Source organism: Plecotus auritus, assembly GCF_963455305.1.
Source record: "Plecotus auritus genome assembly, chromosome: 2".
NCBI lineage: Eukaryota > Metazoa > Chordata > Mammalia > Chiroptera > Vespertilionidae > Plecotus > Plecotus auritus.
The window spans coordinates 147,131,377-147,154,011 of NC_137771.1; the positions used below are offsets into that span (position 1 = coordinate 147,131,377).

The 22,635-nt window shown below is 39.3% G+C and overlaps 1 protein-coding gene across 2 annotated transcripts in view; it reads right to left on the reverse strand.

The window, feature by feature from the left end:
• Positions 1 to 22,635, reverse strand: part of COL8A1 (collagen type VIII alpha 1 chain) — a 188,960-nt gene that overhangs the window by 165,474 nt on the left and 851 nt on the right. The gene's annotated exons all lie outside the window — the stretch shown is intronic.

Consider the following 22,635-nt stretch of genomic DNA (forward strand, 5'->3'; position numbering starts at 1 on the left):
GATAGAACAGAGTCCTGGGAGGAAGGTGCAGAGTAATCTTAAGCTATAAATATTAGAGGAGTAACAAAAATCGGTGTTTATTCTGGACTTGTTGTGAGCATGACAGATTATGGGCATGACCATAAATGACAAAACTATATGTGAAACCCAATGGGAAAATATGAGACTTCTTGGAACACAAGTTCAAAACAGGAAATGTTGGTTTGAGGTGAATCTCTTTTCCTCAGATAGAACTTTCTAGATTTTTTTTCCAACCAGCCATATCTCATTATTTTTCTTTGACAATAATGCAAAATTGGAAAGACTTTAAAACCACAGGCTCAGTGGGGCCTAAAGGGGACATTTTTGCTTTCCTCAGAGAAGTAATAGCTGACAACAAATTCTTCATAGTTATTATTATTAGCATTTTTGTCCAGGTCTTGGACAAGAAAATATTGCTTTATTGAATGCTGGTTAATATTCATCTGTCCAGACAGAATGCATAGATGGATTATCCTGGCAGGAGAAGGGAGGCCACAGTGAAAAGTTAAGTGACAGTTTTGACTAAAGTGCCATGAAAGTATCCCCCCTCTCGCACCCCACACTCCCATACACATGACCCTGGTGGGAACTTCTAAGGGCCAACCACGAGTCAGCTATGCATTATCCATGAGTCATGCATCATATACAGAGCAACAGGGGGCTCACAGTGCTGAACTAGCCACCACCAGGGAAGGATATTTCTTCCTACTGTTTCTTTCTACTTAACCAGATATTGTGGTTGTCCCCATTTGCAGCCTAGGACCTTAGGTGCATAAGTATCACCTGGGATGCTGGTTAAAAGTGCAGATTTTAGGCTAGATTTCAACCATGAGATTCTACTTCATTAGGACTAGTTGGGGATGGGGAATCACAATGCAGTTTGTCCTTGGACCACACTATGACACATTCTGGGAAACTCTGCCCAGGATGAGGGTGAGGGGACTGGCTGGGTGTTATGAGAATTAGTTTTTTTTGTTGGTGTGATTGCTAAGGGCCTGTATTAGACCTTCCTTCATGCCTTTCACTGTTGGTGGCTAAAGACTTCTTGATTTTGGACTTCTTTGACCAGACTTGTGACCATTCACTTTTTCTGGTCAATCCTTGAATCTGTTACTTTGTCTCTGTTATCTGTGCTTCTCTGATGATCATTTGCACATCCTTTATTCTTTCTTCCATTCAACCAATACTAAGAACCTGTACTTGGTTTCAGGCTCTGTGCTAGGGACACATTGCTTAGTAAGACAGTTATAATTCAGGTCATTGTGGGATCAGCAGGAGAGACAGTCAGTTTAATTAAAACAGCTATAGTGAGAGTGTTAGATGCTGTAAAGGGATATGGGCAATGTGATCCAGTCCAGGTGGTATGGCAAGGAATGGATCTGGAAAGAGATGGACAGGCCCAGACCAGGCCCTATAAATCCTTGCCATTACACCTCGTGTCACCAGCTCCACACTACACTATAATCATAGTTTTCTCTGAAGGTAACCGTCTCTCTTCTCATTTGGGGCTTTCATTCACACAGCTCTGTCTTTCAGACTGAAACACTCAGCCTTCTCATCACCTCTGATGTAGTTTGGGCTTTACATTTGAGAGCCATGAAATATCTTTCAAATATTTTAAGCATTTAAAAAAATATTCACTGAGGACATGTTTTTATTGATTTTAGAGAAAGAGAAACATCGATGTGAAAGAGAAACATAGATTGACTGCCTCCACCATGTGCCTTGACCAGGGAATCGAACTCGAAACCTGAGCATGTGCCCTGAATGGGAATCGAACCTGTAACCTTTCAGTTCCCCGGGAGAACCAACTGAGCCACATGGTTGAGTCACAGTCAGTCTGCACTGAGAAAGAAGGCTATAGCTGCGATGGGCAGATGGTGCAAGTGATTCAGAGTGAAGTTCAGTAGGTAGGAGAGATGGTATGAAAAGCATCCAAAGAATATGTGAGGGAAGAGACTTAGGAAGAGAAATGTCTCCACTGTAACAGGGGAAAAGGAGCAAAGGATAGAGTGGCCTGCAGGAAGATGTGCATGGTGACAGAAAGCTGAGGATGTTTTTATAGAAATTTCCTGCCAGGGAGAAAAAAGTGACACTTGAAATGGCTTAGTGTACTTCAGATAATGAGAGTTTCTCACTCAGATAAATTCTTTGAGTGATATGTAGGATAAGCCAGGGACTCAATCTTATCAGCCAAAGAATTACACTAGTTACTTAGAAAAAAACTTCTTGTGTTTTTTTTTTGTTTTTTTTTTTTTCAGATTGTGACTGTCTTTAACATTTAAAACAAAAAACAACAACTATAAAACATTAAGAAGTCAGGGACACGCTAGGTCTTACAAATAAATGAAAGTGAGTGAAAGCCCTTTGTACACTATAAAGTTGTATGACTATATTAGATGTGACAGACTGCAAGAAAGCAACATCTGGAACAACAAAAAGCATGACATCTGCTCAACCTTAGGATGTAATAATGGCTTTCGTATCAGAAATCTCTTAGTGAAGACTGAGGGCATTTTCAGCTTTCTGAACCACGTTAGACCTTTTCCTCATAGAGAAGGATGGAGCCAGCTTTTTGAGGCACAGAGCTACACCATTTTCCTATTTGTACTAAAAGCAAGATTAAACTGAGAAACCATCTTACGAAAAAAAAAAAAAAAAAGAAAGAAAGAAAAAAGAAACCAACTCACTATTTCATTGAGGCAAAGTTCAGCTCCTTCTTTTGTCAGAAAGTTCTAACAACAGAGAAGGGCTTCCATGGGGACTGCCTGCCCAAGCAGACTTTCCTCACAAATGCACAACTCTGGATAGATTTGGAATGTGCCATTCTTTTTGCAAAAACGTTTTTCCACTCTTGGCCTTCCAAAACCCATAGTTCAAAGCTTCACTACTACTTTTTTCTGTGGGAGCAAATTGACCACAACACTATTAGAAAAAGACGTGAGTCAGTATGTTTGGCTCTTTGTTTCTTTGTGGTGTTCTCTGGAAAGAAAAGATTGTAAGGAAAGAAAAGCAGGGAAAGAAAGACTAACTTCCTTTGCATCTTTTCCTTGAGGGGTGTTTGCTTAAAAAATAATAACCCCAAAGCAGAGCTATTATTGAGATTTATATTAAGTATTTCCAAGTTTTGAAACAAGAACAAAGTCCACCATGCCCTTGTGAGGTAAGCTTTTGTTTTTCTCATTATACAAATAGATAAATTGAGTCACTGAACAGTGAGGTAATTTCCCTGGTCTCAGATGCATTAGATGAAAAGAAAGCATGAACTTAAGGTTTTGGATTCCAGGTACCCCCTTTGTTCATGTTTTTATTGGAAGCCGACAATCAAAATGTTAATAATCAGTATGTTAGGGAGATGAGGTTTTCTAGCTTAACAGAAATTCTACATCATATAATTTAGACATAAAGTTGACTGTTGAACAACACTAGTTTGAACTGTGAAGGTCCACTTATATGTGAATTTTCCCCCTGTACTCTTTTGATCAGTGATTGGGAGTGATCCAGAGGGCCAACTGCATGCATGGTTCTACACCATTTTATATAGGGGACTTGAGTATCTATGGATTTTGGTATCTGCAGGGGGTCCTGGATATACCAAGGGACAATTTAAGCTTTGGGGGAGTCAAGTTTTATACTGTACAGGGGCTTGGTGCCCCTAATTCTGATTGTTCAAGGTTGAACTGTGTATACTTGTGTGTGTGTGTGTATACATACACACTCATATATATTAAAATAGTTATTTTCAACTATTCCTAGTCTTTATGGAATGAGACATTTTGGATAATTAATTTTACATGAATAAGGATAAAAATATGCATGTTTCACTATGATATATTTAAATTACACAATTTTATTAATTCTCAAAAATGCTACTAAATATGTCAATATTTATATTCCACTGTAATTCAGTGTCTCCCTCAGGAACTTCCCAAGGCAATATGACTACTTGTCTCCTCAATGAATGCCTTTATGCCTTTAAAATTCTTATCTTTTTTAAAGCTTCTTTTCCTATTTCTTTATTGCTAGGCTTCCATACTTCTTTCTGCTGTCAGTACATTTACTTATTGTAGCCCCTTTCCCTTTTCTAATTAAGTATTCTAATCTGCAATGTTCTTAGTACACAGAGAACCATGTTTGTTAGAATTATTTGTAAAGTAGAAGTAAATAGGTTTGAAATGAGGACTTCATGTGATTGCTTATGAATACAAACTTTAATGACCACTGTCTTTTATTCTGAGTCATTTTGAGTTACTTTTGTCCTCAGTTGTGTTCTATAGGGTGAAAGTTTTCAGAAATTGGAATTCTAGATAAATGAAAGATAACTTAAATATATTTTAATTCTAAAACTCAACTTGGAATAATTTAATGTTCCTCCAGTGATTAAGAAGCAATTATTGAAAGCAAAGACTCAGGGTTATTCTTGGGACCATCAGTACTCATTATACTTGTTGACAACAAAATTAAGATTTCCTAACTATTTTAGTTGAAAGAATACCAGTAAAAGATAGCTTCCTGTTTCATAGATTTTTATATAAAAGTGTGTTGAATGTCTGAAAGTATACTGAGTAGCCAGATTATTATGATCTCTGAACGCATAATAATCTGGCCACTCAGTATGTGTGTGTGTGTGTATGTGTGTGTGTGTGTGTGTGTATATATATATATATATATATATATATATATATATTAGAGGCCCGGTTCATGAATTCGTGCATGGGTGGGGTCCAGCCAGCCAGGCCAGGGGGAGGGGACATGGGCCATTGGCCGGCCTGCCTGCTGGTCAAACTCCTGGTCGAGGGGACAATTTGCATATTAGCCTTTTATTATATAGGATATACACTGAGTGGCCAGATTATTATGCATTCAGAGATCATAATAATCTGGCCACTCAGTGTATGTTTAATAAGGTCCTGACTGGTTACTTTTTCTGGCACCTAGGGAGCGGACCAGAGCTTGAATATATTATCCTCGCCAGTCACTGAGTGAGAGCCTTTTGCTAATGCAGATGGACATGTGAGAAAACACCGGCCCCCAGGGAAGGCTCGCCACACCTTGATTGGTATGAAAAATGTACAAAAAGTGGTCTCCCCTTTAAAGGAATAAAAGAAAAGGAGTCCTTAAATTCCCTGGACATTTATGCTCCAAGTGGCTTTTTACTGGTTTCTATATCTTTCAGCTGCAAACCACAGGTGCAGGTGAAATAATCTTTGATGGTGTCTAACACAGAGCTGGAAACATAGTAGGTCCTCAATAATTATTTGTTGAATGAATGAATGAATGAATAAGTGAGGTTAAGATTGGAATCGGAAACAAACAAAACTAGGGTAATTGAACTTGAGGGGCAAAATCTTTTAAACTCATATTCTCTTTCTTCCTTTGTCTTTATGAACTAAAATGCCTCCACTGTAGCTTGTAATTTCCCTTATTCAAATATTGGGCTTCTTAGAGCCATTTTCTTTAGGAAGCTTGAGTTGAAAGATTTCTTAATAATTAAAGTATAGTGATAAAATGAGTACGACTTATTTATTTATTTATTTATTACAGATTTTTATTGACTTTAGAGAGTGAGGAAGGGAGAGGGAGAAAAAGAGAGAGAAGCATTGATTGGTTGCCTCCTGTACTTGTCCTGATCAGGGATTGAACCCACAACCTGTGTATGTGCCCTGACTGAGAATCACACTGACAACCTTTCACTGAATGGGATGACACTCAACCAACTGAGCCACACCAGCCAGGGCAAAAGGTTAGGACTTTTTTAAACTAGAAAATGAAATTTATGTAAGGTAGGATTCTGGTGTGTTGACAATGAATACCGTAGGGAGTACCTACATGACTTAAGGTATATTACAGCATCAAAATGCAGGGGCCAGGATGCATTTGGGATGCCAGAAGCCTCAATGGGAGTTCTGTAGAACACAGCAGCATAACACTTCAAAAACTCATGGAATGAACCAAGACCTTAGTTGAGACACTCAGGACAGCCATCTTTTCCTGATGAGGACACAGCTGCCATAAAATGTGTAATGCCATGGTGAAGGGAGGAAGGTGGCCTTGATCTGGAAGCGGTATGCAAATCATGGTAATTTCTTCCTTTGGGGAACTTGTGGGGAGAATGAAGTAGGTTGTGGGTTCAATCCCTGATCAGTGCCATTTAGAACAAGCAAACAAATAACAACAATAAAACAAAACAAAAATAAATAAACCCTCCTTCCCAATAAGAAAAATAAAACCCAAACTCTAAAAGACCAGGAATCTAAATTAGTGTACAAAGTTGCCCACACTACCACCATGACAAGCTAAGAGCAGTGCCCTGGAGTAGGAGTTGAGTTAATTAAATAAACTACAAGCAAAGGGATCCTTAGTTTGAAATAGGAACAAAGTCCACCATGCCCTTGTGAAGTAAGCTTTTGTTTTTCTCATTATACAAATAGAGATCATTAGTGCCCTCATCTGCAATCTGTAGAAAGGCACATTTGAAGCTTCTACTCACCCCAATGCCCACTATGCTGGCACTTAAGTAAGCATTCAATAATCAGTAGTCACTATCATCAAATAACATTTACTGGTCACCTTCTGAATTCCAGACACTTTCTCACATACTGTCATATAAAACATTCATGACAAACCTGAGTGGTAGACTTATTTTAGAGCAGAGGAAAGGAAGATTTCCTCTGTCTTGGCCAGTGTGGCTGCATTTGCTGGTGGCAGAAGTGGGACTAGACCCCATGACTTATGCTAAATTCAAGTGCTTTTATTCACAGCACTACAGTGGCTTCTCATAGATGATTTCATTCAGATGTTTTGATATTTTCTCCATAAAGGCATGTTGGCATTAATTAAAAGGGAGATCCAGTCAGAGAAATATAAGTATCACATGATCTCACTCATATGTAGAATTTAATGAACAAAATAAACTGATGAACAAAATAGATCCAGAGACATAGAAGCATGGAACAGACTGTCGAATCTTAGAGGGAAGGTGGGGATGGAGGGTGGATGGGGAAAGATTAACTGGGGAACTTATATGCATATGTGCATAGCCCATGGACACAGACAGTAGTATGGTGAAGGCCTGGGGTGGGGTTGGAGTGGCCTTTAAGGGGTCAATGGGGGAAAAAGGGGGATATCTGTAATACTTTCAACAATAAAGATAAATTTAAAATAAAATAAAATATTCTTTAAACAATACAGACTATTTTTATTTAATTTTATTTATTTATTTATTTTCTCTTACATTTATTGACTGAATTTATAAGAAGTTATTATTTACATTAAAGTAGCAGGTAAAAGGGTACACTATCACCTGTCTAAACATAGGGACTGAATTAAACTTGGATTCTCCGATTTTTAGAAGAGCAATGTATTCAGCTCAGCATGATTACATGAAGCAAAACTGTCATAAACACATGGTACTAGCACCATTCAGTTTGTAACACCTTAAAATACCACTTACTTTTATTTTTATTTTATTTTATTTTTAAATTTTAAATTTTTAATTTTTTTCAAGTTATAACATTTTATTTTATTTTATTTTATTTTATTTTATTTTCCTTACCCCCCCTCCCTCCCCCCCCACTCATGCCCTCATGCTCCTGTTGTCTGTGTCCATTGATTAGGCTTATATGCATGCATACAAGTCCTTTGGTTGATCTCTCCCCTTTACCTCCACCCTCCCCCATCTTCCCTCTGAGGTTTGGGGGTCTGACTGATGTTTCTCTGTCTCTGGATCTGTTTTTGTTCATCAGTTTATGTTGTTCATTATATTCCATAAATGAGTGAGATCATGTGATATTTATCTTTCTCTGACTGGCTTATTTCACTTAGCATAATGCTCTCCAGTTCCATCCATGCTGTTGCTTGTGTGTCTTTTAAAATCATGAACTATATGGAAGACAACCTACAGACTATTTTTGCTGATTATCAGTGGGTTTCTTATGTTGCTGGTCCTTCCACCAGTGCAAATCTGTTTGTCCACAGATTATTAATAGGATGTTGTGGATGATTCTTTGGAGATAAAATGTCAATGATATAGCAGTTAAAAAAGAGCACAGGAATCTGATCTATTGGTTTCATATTCTGGTTCCGTTACTATAGCTATTTGACTTTGCAGATGTTACTTAACCTACCACAAAGTTTCATGTCTCATAGGAAGATCAGAATAAAATGCTATAATGTAAAAAAGAGCTTTCAGCATTCTTGTCACAGAGCAAACCTACAATAATATTAACCACTATTATTGTTGAGAATTTGGGTTCTATTTTCTTGAAAAGCACATTTTCAGTCACTGAATCTGGTTTACTATGTAACCTTACAGGTCATTCTGTTTTCCTTTGCTGCAGTTTCTCATTTATGCTGCTAGAATGCTCTGGACTATACGTCAAGGCTCATCTTGGATCCACAGAAAGAAAAGGACATCAGGAGTTTATAAAATTTACTTAATCTTTCTAAGCCTCCACTGCCTCACATGTGAAATGTATATTAAATCCTTCCTTATGTAATTCAAATAAAGCAATGTATAGAAAATACATGTAAGAAACTGTAAATTTCTCTATAAAGGTTACTTATTGTCATCATCATTGTCTTCAGATTTAAAAGTTCCCTAATTAAGATATTTACTAACTAGAAGCCCGATGCACGAAGATTCGTGCTAGAATGGGCTTTCCTTTCCCTGGCTGCCAGCACCGCCTTCCCACTCCAGCCCAGCCCCTTTCCGCTCAGGCCCCGAAGCCGCCTCTTTTCGCTCCGGCCCCTCCTTCCCACGCTGCCAGAGGCCCTGAGAGACCGGGGGTGGGGCAGAATGCCTGTGTCGTCGCCATGGCGATGATGCAAGCGTTTCCCCCCCATCACTCAGCGCCTGTGTATGCAAATTAACCTCCATCTTTGTTGGGTTAATTTGCATATCACTCCTGATTGGCTGGTAGTGTAGCGGAGGTACAGTCAATGTACATGTTTGTCTATTATTAGGTAAGATACTCTTTCGTTGATGTGGTGGTAGTAAATTTTATTTCATAAAAACAAAAGGAGTCATGAGTTCTTTCTTTAGCCAGTGACTCCTGTCTGCAGATGAGAATTTTATTCATATGTATTCCAATGTGATTTAAACACATGGTGATTCTTTTATGGCAAAATATAAAAAATTTACAAGTGAAATGCTATTGCTTTCTTTACCATAGAGCTTGTTTGTGCTGCAATTTGTAAATATTTTACAAGGCAGGGTAAAATACAGACCCATAATTATTTCTCAATGTTGTCTGGCTCATGATAACAGGGTAAATTCTTTTATTCTTCTAAAAAAGTTTTCATTAAATGTTATTTCAGTCACTCCAAATAAACTTAGCTGTGAATGGAGAAGACACAGCTGATTGCCCTGGCTCCTTGAGAGTCTCCTGTGTCCTTGTCCCATTCTTCACTGAGTCAGGAGGAAGGCATGTGGTGTGACCAACCTCTGAAATCATTAAACATCTCCTGTAAACTGTTGCTGCTAGAGACTCACTCTGGTTTATTTTCTAAAGGCTTATTAATAAGTCAGAATCTAATCTGCAGCCAGACCATTTGATCACTGTGCTTTTGGCTTTGCCAGGCACTAGATTTTATGGCATAGTTGGCCTGTTGGCATGATAATTCCTAAGGGCCTTTGGGAAGCCAGTAAGTGCCAGGGCCACATCATTGTCAAATACCAAGGACATGCTACCGCCCCTGACCTGCTGGTAGAGGATTTAGCCTTCTTCAAAGTGCCTCAGGTTGTTCACCAGAAATAGAGACAAAACTGCTCCGGGAAAATCGATGCAAAAGAGTTAACTTCCTTCAGAAAGGAAGGATTCGTGAGCACAATCTTTCTCAGTAGAAATGGTCATATTAAAAATTGAAGCAATTCTATATCTCAGCACTTAAAATATGTCTTTCCTCCAAAATGGAAAAAAAGAGGTTTAGTAAATAATGGGACTTTCTCTTTCAGAGGCTCACTTCAAGTTGTTCTTCATCTCATTTTGTTTGTATAGCATTAAGGATCCAAGTAGTGGAACAATGCCATTCTAAGTGGGTTTAAACCATTAAAGTAAAAAAACAAAACAAAAGCCACCCATACTATTTAATTATTTATGTAGGGGAGACTTATTTAAGATAATACAGCAATTAGAGGCAGACCCAATAGTCAAGAAATGAATTGAACAGAACATATAATGAACTCTATTGTGGTCCTTCCTGGCACTTACTGGGGATACACAAAAGCATCTTATTCAACTTTCCCAGTAGTTTATATTTTCATCAAGGGATACATGGCACAGCACATGAAAATTTAAATATTCTGTGTTGGACAATACAGCAGCCATTAGCCACACGTGGCTATTTAATTTTAAATATAAAGATATTATAGTAAAATACAATTTAAAAACTCAGTCACATTAGCCACATTTTCAGTGCTCAGGAGTCATATGTGGCTGGTGGCTACCATATCAGACAGCTTAGATTGGGAACATTTCTATCACTACAGGAAGTTCTAGAAGATACCCTGATGTCTTCTGCATAGTGTACAGGCAACACATAGCTGACATTTATAGTAACTGCTGGTCAACTGAGAAGAGAGAGATCAATGCAGTTGCAATACTTTGGAAGACTTTAATAGAACCCTGAATTTATGGTTATTTTGATAGGTGAAAAGGACAATGGGGGATATTCAGCGGAGAAAATAAAAAGGAATGTTTGTGGGAATAATAGCCTGTCTGGCTTAGGTTAAATTCCTGTTACAGACTGGAAAGGGATACAGATAGAATGGTGGATTGGGGTGGAGGTTGAGGAACATAATTACCAACCTAAGCTGTTTGTTCTGTATTTCAGAATTCCACTGAATTTTTAAAAAAATCCTCACTGAAGGATATGTTTTTCATTTATTGTAGAGAGAGGAAGAGAGAGAGAAACATCAATGTTAGAGAGAAATATCGATCAGTTACCTCCTGTAAGTGCCCCCCGACCAGGGATTGAACCTGCAACCTGGGCATGTGCCCTGTCTGGGAATCCAACCCACCATCTTTTGGTATATGGGACAACGCTCCAACCAACTGAACCACACTGGCCAGGGATCCACTTAATATTTTTGAGCAGAGTACTACTGAAAGTTCTAGAACAGTGGCACCAGAAAATATTTTTTTCTTATGTAATTTGGTATACAGAAAGCCAATATTTAATATTAGCATACCAATGGGAATTCATCTTGTGCCCCATTGTTAGCTCCAGAGTTGAGCCTAGTAACATTCTATGTGGTGTGTGTGTGCAGGCACATGAATGCACTTAGGTTAAGCTGTATCTTGGAACAACATATGGGGACAGAGAAAAGGATATTTAGAGCCTTCTTATTCACCATCACTGCATCTTAGCCCCCCATTCTTTTATTTCTTTCCTCTTTTTCACATTTATTAAGCTCCTATTATGTGCCAAGTATTGAGGTTGAAGAGATAAGACAAAAATCCTTGTGCAAGGAGCTCATAGTCTTGTACCTAAAACAAGCCAAGGCCATTACAGAGTGACCATGGCCACGGCAGGGCTGTGCACAGAGTTCTAGGGAGCGTGGAAGAGGTGCACAGTGTACTCTGGTGCAGGCTGGCTGCAGGCGTGTCTTCTCAGAGGACACCTGATCTGAATTTTGAAGGAGGGGTACAAATTAATTCAGTGATTAAGTAGGGAATATTACATGCAGAGAGGGAAGGTCAAATACAAAAGCAAAAATGTTTAGCAGAATGTGACCAAATGGAAAGTGCTAGACCTTGTTTCCTTTTTTGTCTTCGGCATAGCAAGAAGGAAGAGCTCGAGGTATACTTATCGCTGTGTAAACCCTCATGGCAGGTTAAGCAGTAGGTGTAGACAGCATAGACTTGTGTCTAGGTGACTCACATGACCTGGGGGAATTGTTTAAGTTGTCTTGACTCTCACCATCTGGCTGTGGATTGTAATAAACATAACACCAAAAAGAATGTTCTGATGGGCCAGATTCAAGTATCCTCAACATGCCTAGTACCTTGTTCTACTCTGTTTCTCGTATAATCATGGGGATTTCTACTGCCTTAGGAGTGACAGGCTAGGTTGTCATTCTCTTGACCAGATCAATGCCAAGCAACTTGGGGAGAATTTATGGAGAAACCTTAGCCCTTACAAATTACCCTAGGGAGAAATGATAGTTGTTGTGTGTGTTTTCTAGTTACACAGCCCTTACTTTTTTGGCTCTAAAATGACAGCATGCTTTTAAGAAAAAATACAAGAAAGAAAAAGAAATTAAAAACAGTATTAAACAAGAAACAGAGCCAGTCGGCAGTGTCTAGGAACAGAGCCACTGGAATTCTCTCACTTTATGAGTCAGAGGTATTGTCATAGGGAGTTAATGTTTTTTCTCCCATTTATGATATGACTAGAGGCCCAGTGCACAAAATTCGTGCACGGGGGAGGGGGTGTCCCTCAGCCCAGCTTGCACCCTCTCCAATCTGGGACATCCCTCTCACAATCCAGGACTGCTGGCTCCCAACTGCTCACCTTCCTGCCTGCCTGATTGCCCCTAACCACTTCTGCTTGCCAGCCTGATCACAGCCTGATCAACACCTAACTGCTCCCGTGCCAGCCCAATTGTCCCCAACTGCCCTCTCCTGCTGGCCTGATGGCTCCTAACTACCCTCCCCTGCTGGCCTGGTCACTCTAACTGCCCTCCCCTGCTGGCCTGGTTGCCCCCAACTGCCTTCCCCTGCAGGCCTGGTCCCCCCCAGCTACCCTCCCCTGCAGGCCTGGTCCCCCCCAACTGCCCTCCTCTGCTGGCTCTATCACCCCTAAGTGCCCTCCCCTGCAGGCCTGATTGCCCCCAACTGCCCTCCCTTGCAGGCCTGGTCCCTCCCAACTGCTCTCCCCTGCTGGCCATCTTGTGGTGGCCATCTTGTGTCCACATGAGGGCGGCCATCTTTGACTATATGAGGGTGGCCATCTTGTGTGTTAGAGTGATGGTCAATTTGCATATTACCTCTTTATTATATAGGATGAGACATCGTGAGAGGCAGCATGGAGGAGCTGGGAGACAATGGAGTTTAGAGTGTGACTTGGATTTGAATACTGTCTCTGACCCTTCTAGCTGTGTGATCCTGGGCAAGTTGCTTGACCAAGTAGAGGCTCAATTTTTCTCATCTTTAAATTGGGAATGATAATCCCACCCTTGTAGGGTTAGTATAAAAAACAGAGATAATGAGATCAGCACAGTGCCTGGTCCTACTGACACTTCATAAGCAATATCTCTTATTATAACTAGTAATGGTGAGTTTGAGTTTCTCTGTTGGATGACTCTGAGCTACTTATTTTCTCAAAGGAAAGGGTTCCACTTTGCTGCTTTTGAGATATTAGCCTACAGGCAATTCTTTGCAAAGGGTAAAGAGAATTCCCAGAGTAGGGCTCTAAGAGAATAGGGAATTTTATGGGTTTGGGAGGTCTGAGTCATAGATAAATCAAATAATCTCCAATGTAGAAAGATTCCTAAAATATCAGTTCCTATTATAGGAAATAGCTGCCCATTGATGAGGAAGTTAATGCTCAAGGAAGATGCTTGGCTAATGATCTCAATTAAGGGTGCTTAAGGTGAAACAGAATTATCAGCCCAGAGATAGATGAGCTAAATCATAGAATTATCTAGGCTCCTTATTTACTGGATTTATTGCTCATTATTGGCCATTTCTCTATTTATAACACAATATCCAGACAGTGGAAAAGAAAAGGGAAGGAAGAAATCACTTCAATCTGTTCGACTTTGACCACCCTCCCTCTCTTCCTTCTAACCTTCTATCCGCCCATTCATCTATCGAGAACTTGTAAAATACTTAAAATTATTCTGGCATTTCTTCTACTACTACTACTACTACTACTACTACTACTACAAAAAACAGAGTTGGGGGGCCTAAGATGTTCATCTGCTTCTTCCTTTTTCATCTGGGTTTGGAAATCACACTGGGATTCTTCCGTATTTTAGTGGTTGACATAACACATAATTTATACTGACAGTCAATGTGTATTACATAATATTTAGAAACACCGAAAGTACCATGTCCCAGTAGATCTTGAAGTAATGAAGCAGGACAGTGATTTCTAAACTGTTCCAAAACTGCTCCATAGAATACCAGTCCCAAGAGATGTTCTCAGGTTGGGAAGATTTGTCATTGATTAAGTTTAGGACACACTATTAACTAACTTTTTTAAAGAATGAAAATAGCCCTGACTGGTTTGGCTCAGTGGATAGAGCGTCGGCCTGCAGACTGAAAGGTCCCAGGTTGGATTCCGGTCAAGGGCACGTAGATGGGCTGCAGGCACATCCCCAGTAGGAGGTGTGCAGGAGGCAGCTGATCGATGTTTCTCTCTCATCGATGTTTCTAACTCTCTCTCCTCTCCCTTCCTCTCTGTAAAAAATCAATAAAGTATATTTAAAAAAAGAAAATATATGTAGCATGTTAAGGTATTTTAAAAGTTTTGCAGTGAATATAATTGATCATATTGCTTCACTGAGTATTTCTAAAATTTATTTGCCTGCACAACTTTTTTCTGTCCCAGGTGTTACTGTTTTGAAAGACACTTTGGAAAATGTTGAAAAGTATCACTCAGAGATTTTACTCAAAATTTCATCTTTCTTCAGTAAAAATAAAAATTTTAAATCACAAAACCTTTTTGTGTGTGTGAGGAATTATCTTCTGACTGGTGTAAAAATATGGACAGGTGAACATATAGGCCTTTTGAGACTCTTAAGCCATAATTTTATTTCCTTTTCCTTTTCTGCTTATTCTTGACCTTGTCTGACCCTTTGAGACATGTGGAATTTGTTCTGGATTCCAAAACACAAAAATGTTCTTGCTATATCTTGGAAGGTTATGTGCTTATTTGGAATTTTATTCCCTTTTGCCTTGGTTCTGTATAAATACCATGAGCCATGGCACTGTAACTATAATCTATTCACTATACCAGTGGTCGGCAAACCGTGGCTTGCGAGCCGCGGTTTGCTGCTCTGTTAACTAATGAGTTTGCCGACCACTGGGATAGGGGCTTAATCACAAGGAACAACAACAGCCTGTAGTTATTGGAATCGATATTCTAGGTCAGTGGTCGGCAAACTCATTAGTCAACAGAGCAGCAAACCACAGCTTGCGAGCCGCATGTGGCTTGCGAGCCGCAGTTTGCCGACCACTGCACTATACTAAGTAACAGTAACAACATAATGATGCATAAGTAGCATCATTCTGTAAAATACTTGGCAAGACTTCAAGTGTCTTTAAATGGTAAAGAGAGTAGTTATTTGAGAATCATTCTTCTATGTAAGATAAATAAATTAAGGCACAGAGATGATCAATGACTTGCCTGAAGCTCTAGAAAGAGTCAAGGTGTTTTTGAAATTAAAATACTGAAGATTTTCTGGAACAGGGATTTTCAGGCCACATGCATACCAACTTCCTGGCGTCATTTCTATTGACATCAGAAATAGCCTTAGAAAGAGGACTGCTCTGTTCTTTTGTGAATGTCATAATTTTTACAAAGCAAACAGTCCTTCTCTGATGTGCCAGGGATCTTTTTCTTTACAGTCCTAATTGATCTTGATCCCCCAAAGGATTCTGAATTATGCAAGTATCTCAGTCTTAACAAGACATCCCTACACAGTTGTGCAATGGAAATGTTCAACAGGAAAGTGTTCACTTTGGTTTAGGCAGGGCTCTGGCTGTTCCCTGGAGAGACCCAGAACTAGGAGTGCAGGTTCTGGGACATCTTGGTTGGGGATCCAACCTCCCTAATAAGCTAGATCCTGCTTGGCCCGTTATGCCTCCTGCTTTCTTCCAGTTCCCTTCCCCCTCTTCTGTTGACAGGAGGGTCTAGTCCTGGCAGGGCCCCACAACTGACTTCCCTTTTAAACTCATGAGAGCCCTCAGCTCTCTCTGTGTTTGTCTCTCATTGACACCCAGCTGCCAGGGTGTGTTTGTTACTGAACTGAACATTTAGTCTTGAGCATTTATTGTGGTCTGGTGGTGGCCTTGGAAATAACATTTTCTAAGATTGCTTTGGTTTTCTTTCTAATAAACTTTTAGAAGCCTGGACATTTCTGGCATTGCTGAAATGTAGGTGATTTATTCCTAGAGGCTTACATTGGCTTTTTTTTATTATTATCAAAGGAAAACAACAACGTGATATTTTAGCTACTGGTGGCAAAGGACACCTTACTCTGCCTCTTATCAGAAAAATTCAAATCTAAAGGCCCCTCTGGGAATAAGTCAGTTTTCTATCCTCAGGCCCCTGGTTCCCTCTACTGGTGAAGGACTCCCCTCCCCACTCATTTGAACAGCAGGGGTTTGGAATAATCTGGGAGCTGGAAGGGGTCCTAGACATGTTGTTTAACTAGAAATTGTGGATACAATAGCATATTTTTGCTGCAGATCCCTTTTCTCCCTTCATTCTTCCAACCTCAACTATCTTGGCCATCTTAGCCACAAATTTTTAGCTCCACCTAGTGTCTCCTTTCATGTAGTTCTTGGCCTTGTCTTGTGTCTACCTTTTAACAGGAGGCTTCTTTGAATTTATAGTGCTGATGAACACCATGAGACTTGGACTTTAAGAATGGACAGTTGCTAAGAAGTTCTGTATAGAATTCTAACAATATATAGTCATCACTCTGAATTTATGAGCTAAGTTTAGGTTTATCTTTAGAGTGTGCATGGCAATAGTTGGAACAACATACTACATGGGATGGATGATAGCTGCCAAAATGCCTCCCAGCTGCCCCAGGACAATGCTCTTCAAATAGCTCTTAAGATTCACTGTCCTCCTGTTGAACTGAACTGAAGTAGGCTATGGCTCATCCATTCTTCTGGGTAGCACAATTTCTATATAAACTAGCCATAGTTGCCCTAGTATATGAAGCCTTAATTATGGAGGCCATTGACCCAGACTTTCAGAAAAACAGCTGTTTTATCTAGCTAACAGAGGGGAATGGAGAAGCTCCCCAACAGGCTAGATTCATTTTTTTTCCCTGGAGAAGCCAACAGCTGACACCCACACCCACTATTCAGTTAGAGTTGGAAAAGTAGCACATGAAGTGATTAATTGTCTTTTATTTCAGCACATCTAATGATGCCAATGCCTGAATATCTTGTGATGTAAACACATCAATAGAGAGCTTAAGAGAGGCAGTCTTCAAGAAAAAGTTACTTAAAAGAATGTTTTCACAATGATGCTTAGTCATAGACTATGTAAGTTTTAACATACAATAAATCAACTTCAGAAACACAATTATTATTTCAAAGATATGCAAACAATTGTCAGGCATGCTTTAGAGGAAAGTGAAGACACATCTGGGGTAACATCTGTCCACTCACTTAGGGTAAATTGTTTCCAGAAATGCTACACGAATATTCTTTTCTACCTTCATCATTTTCTATATTGGAGTAACCTTATATACTACCAAAAATTGTGTTATAATCTTAGCAGAGAACATATTTATGACATAGATTTAGTATGCTGGGCAAGATTCAAGTCTAAATGAGGTCAAATGAGGCTCTTTCCCTAACGGAAGCACAGTCAAGGGTTAAGAAGAGTTTTGATGAATGCTTACAAAGCTTTCATCCATGTGAACCAGTCCTCATATAGTGCTGTACCAATAGAAGCCTGACCCAAATAGGATCTCATCTCCAAAACATTTGAGAGGGTCTTGGTTCAGACAATCATATTAAAAATACCTCCTCCAGCCCTGACCGGTTTGGCTCAGTGGACAGAGCGTTGGCCTGCGGACTGAAGGGTCCCAGGTTCGATTCCGGTCAAGGGCATGTACCTTGGTTGTGGGTACATCCCCAGTAGAGGGTGTGCAGGAGGCAGATGATCGATGTTTCTCTCTCATCGATGTTTCTAACTTTCTATCCCTCTCCCTTCCTCTCTGTAAAAAAAACAATAAAATATATTTAAAAAAAAATACCTCCTCCAGTATCTCAAAACTCTCTGACATGTCTCCCTTTTCTGTTTCATAGAATAAACCCTCTCAGCTGCACCATCCCGTGTCTATATCTCAGTCCCTTGATGGCCCCTCCTCTTTGTCACAGCAATTCTCATGCCTACATCCCTCAAACAGTGTGTTTCTCAAAGTTTTCTCTGACTGCCCATTATATATTTTGCCCTTTATTTCATTAAAGACTTGGGAAGGTACAAGTGTTTATTGGGTGGGAGAAGAAGAAGGTTATGTTGTAAATTCATCACAAAATAATACATTTGTTCTGTCACATAAATATTGGAACTAGATATTTGGTTGTAAACAATAGTATAACTTCTAGTATTCATTTCCTAAATTTCCTAAAGCAAGGGGGAATCTTAAATTTGATATATTTGAGAATCGAGTATCTATGAGTCCCTATAGACTCTTTAAAAAGATCTTTATGGACTGAATTAAGAAAAATAAATATTTTATACTTAGCTTTTTCTTTTTCCCCATTCACTCACCCACTCAACACATTTACCAAGGAAATACTACATACCAGATCCTGGAATGGAGAAAATCTTGCAAGGTCCCTTTAATGATGATAATCAGTGATTTCACTCTTCACAAGGATTTGGATCAATGTTTTTAGACAGTCTATAATAAAGATACAGCTACAGCTCCCAAATCTCTACCAGGTTATAGTTTCTGAGAACCCTACATATTTAATACCAACAGAATTCTCAGTACAGTCAGACATCTTAGATACACACCATGTGGGGAACACACATTATAATTATTCAAGACAGATCACTGATTGGAGAGTTCGTCTACATGACCTCTAGCCCTGGTTCTGCTACATGTGTCTAGGTGACCTTGGGCAAGACATTAACCTCTCTGATTTTTTTTCATCTGTAAAATTAACTTCAGTTAAAATTAGCTCCAAGGATCCTTCCAAAATTAATATTCTGTGATTTTTCTCAATAAATTTTTAAATCCCCAACAAGTTAGAATAGAGACTAGGTAAATGAAATTGCTTAGAAACTTTATTTCAGAGAATCTATTGGAGGCAAGTAGCAATTTTAAATTACATTTCTTCTGGGTATATGAGTTAAAGTTTAGATAATGTAAAGCCTTTTTATTTGTTGGAGTAAAAATTTACATTCTGTTTAAGAAAAGTATGAGACTTTTGGTAATGAGGAAAGCCACAAGTATGAGTGGTACTCCAGAAATTTGATCTATAAGAACTGAGCAGAGATTTCTTCCAGTGAAAGAAAAAAAGGGATAGCACAGAAAGGCCATGACTGCATTTGCAAATCCTATGCTGAAGGGAAGAAGGGCAGCTTTTGTTTTCCAGGAAGGACAATGGAAGTGAGCCCAAAATTAATGGAGGAAATTGAAGGTGAACCATCAGGTGTGTTGTAATATTTTATATTATGCTACACTGGGAAGTTAGAATTCAGAATTATTTAACTGATTACTCTAGGATCAGTTTTTGGGAACATTTTTGTTTCAGTCACTTCAGTTAGAATGGCTTTGTGGATTTGCATACACAGGGCTCCCAGATTATAGACATTCTGACCTTGTTTGACTCCCTTAACCCCTTCCCTGCAAATCTATTTGCTTGAGGAAAGACTAAAAACCTCCTTCCTCAAACAGCAAACATAGTTACCAAAACTATAGTGGAATGTCAGATTAGTGACTTCTCTCTGTTGGTGCTGAAATGTGCTTAATTTCTCACTCTCTATTCCTCATCTCTTTAGAAAGGGGAAGTTTAGCAGAGCTCTAATTTTATACTGTGGGGTATAAACTGCTGTCAAGCATTGTCAGGTCATTGGAAATTTTTTTCCCCTTACATTCTCACCTTTTGGTAGCAATTTGTGAGCTGTTCCTTTTAAGAAAGCTTTCTGGATGCTTTGGGTTAGTAAGAAGTCCGTTTCACACAAAGCTGAAGAGAAAGAGTCTCTAAATTCCAAAGGGCATTTATTCTCCCCTTAACCCTCTCCTCTTCTCTCCTTTGTTTATCTTTTCCTTCAATAGCTGGAACAGTGCACCTCTCCAAAGAGAAGATTGCACTCTAGTCTCAAGATCTGTACCATCTTTAAATTATGCATATGAATGTTGTTGGAAGAGAAAGCTTAGGCAAGAAGAAAGACCTAGTTCTCAGAGGGTTACTTGGAGGACCGAAGATTGAGAAATATGGCTGCATCTCAATGACTCTACAAATTGTCATACCAAAGTGGATGACCATGGATAAGAAGGAGTAAATTGCTGCTTCTAACGTTCAAATAATTACCCAGCACTGGGTCCTTTGGGAGAGTTAGGGTTGGTTTTCTTGATGTAAATCACCCATCAGTTAAATATACATTCTGAGGATTTTTATGCCCATGATATAGCTTTTAAAATTATAACTGGTAAAAAATAATGTGGGTTTTAATGTGGGGCAGACCTGTAATCCTTTTGGTCTTTAGAACTTCTCCCCTGTTAGAGAAGGACACAATAGAGATAGATTTTAATTTATTAGAGAAAATACTCTTATTGATTTAAGAAAGAAAAACAAGAGCTGGTATAGAGTTTTGATCTTCCTCATCTCCTCATTTCCACAAAAATAAGGGCAAAAAAAGTTGTGTTTGTAACAGAGATTCTGATCTTTCTATTCTCTTGGAGCACTTTTTAGGAGTGATTCCTCCCAGCTTCTCTCTCAGTGTGATACTTATTCCCATTCTCCTTTACCTGATTTTGATTCACAAATGGAAATACAATGGGGTATACTTCCTGATGATGAAAAGAATATTGTTTGTACCTGTGGGAATAGTGAAAATCTAAAACTCGTGTTTCCTTAGGTCAGTGGTCGGCAAACTCATTAGTCAACAGAGCCATATATCAATAGTACAATGATTGAAATTTCTTTTGAGAGCCAAATTTTTTAAATTTAAACTTATTCTAACGCCACTTCTTCAAAATAGACTTGCCCAGGCCGTGGTATTTTGTGGAAGAGCCACACTCAAGGGGCCAAAGAGCTGCATGTGGCTCGCGAGCCGCAGTTTGCCGACCACGGCCCTAGGTGTAGCAGGCCCTTAAAATTACCAGATTACCCTCCTACTGCTCACCTTTTCTTTTTTGAGAAACTTATTAAAGGAGTCAGTCAGAACCTGCTGGAATAATGTTGCATAGTAATGGCAATGAACCCAATCTAGGGGCAGCCATAAAATAGCATAAAGAGGAGACTCATGTTATGTCTCCACACCCTTTGCAAAGGGGGAGACAGTGGGGAACTACATGAAATCTCACCACTGATTTTTCTAAGTATCATCTTGCCTGATGTGTATCCTATGACGAAAGAATCATTTCAAGTGTCTGGTAAAGGCCCCTGTGGAAGTTAGATCATGAGCAATCTAGGATGATCTCACCCAGTTATTCAGGGTGTTGAACTTGATGGCACATGGGGAAGGCAGTTACTGTTAAATGGTTCATAGCTGGTGGGGTGGGTCAACTGCCAGGAAAAGCAGAAGCAAACCCTGAGAGAACACTTTACATCTCCAAATTTAGGAGCAACAGGGAGCTCTTTTACACTGGGAGCACTTTTATTTTCTCCCAGAAAAGATAATTTCCCCCAAGGGGATCTGCTGAATGAAGCAGTGTTATTTTCACCCTTGTGATGATGGGCGTGAGTCCGGTACTACCATAAAAGAAGAATGAACTTGGACATACCACACACTTGGTTTGGCCTTGTCCCATACCTGTGCTCTTGTCATGCTTGATCACCCACTTACAGCAGATATGAAGCAAGCTGCCTGCACTGTGGCTTGAGATAAAAGCTATTTTAATATGCCCAGGTCACATAATATCTTGGCCAATAGTAATTTTATATCATTTTCTTAAAGGAAACCGCACTCCTTGCAATACTTTTTTCCAATGAAACAAAATTTCACATGACAGAAAGCTTTACATATAACTCTTTCATTTGAATAATAGCATTGAATCTCCTCCATGCCAAACAGAATTTTAAAATATCTTTATTATTTCTTTTGATATGCAAACCATAAGGAGAATAAGTTTGGAAGACTCTCAGTTAAATTGCTAATGATTCCACTTTCCTTAATAGTGGAGCATTTTTTTTTTACAGCTCTTGTGAGTTTTTCAAGTTAAAAAATATAAACAAACCAAAAAAAAAAAAAAGTGAAACTTTTCCTCTTTTACTTTACGAACCTTAAGAACTGAAATAGCGTTTTGGTTTCCTGACTGCCAGCTTTGGTTTGCATTTTTAAGCGGTCTTGAGCAATTCCCCAGAGGAAGCATTGGAAAAGGGCTTTTCTCCTACATGAGAGTGTTTCATCCCACACAGCCCACAGGTTTTGATGGCAACCTTCAGGGACCAAGTGTCTGGTTTTGCAGAAGCCGCTGTGGAGTATATTTTTCCTTCCACAGGTGCACACTGCTCATTTTCAGACCTCAGAAATAAGAAGATAGCAGTCTTTTAAAATGTGGGTAGCTTAACCACTGGATATCTCTGTGAGAATTGGGTGCCAATCAGGTTGATTTTAATATACTAGATGAGGGAAAAGAGGGTGGCAAGCAGGGTTCAAACCTCCAAAGCCTTCTCGCTGATCTTTCTTTATAACCATCTGGTGTACATAGAAATACTGTATAATCTGGCCTGTGTTTTT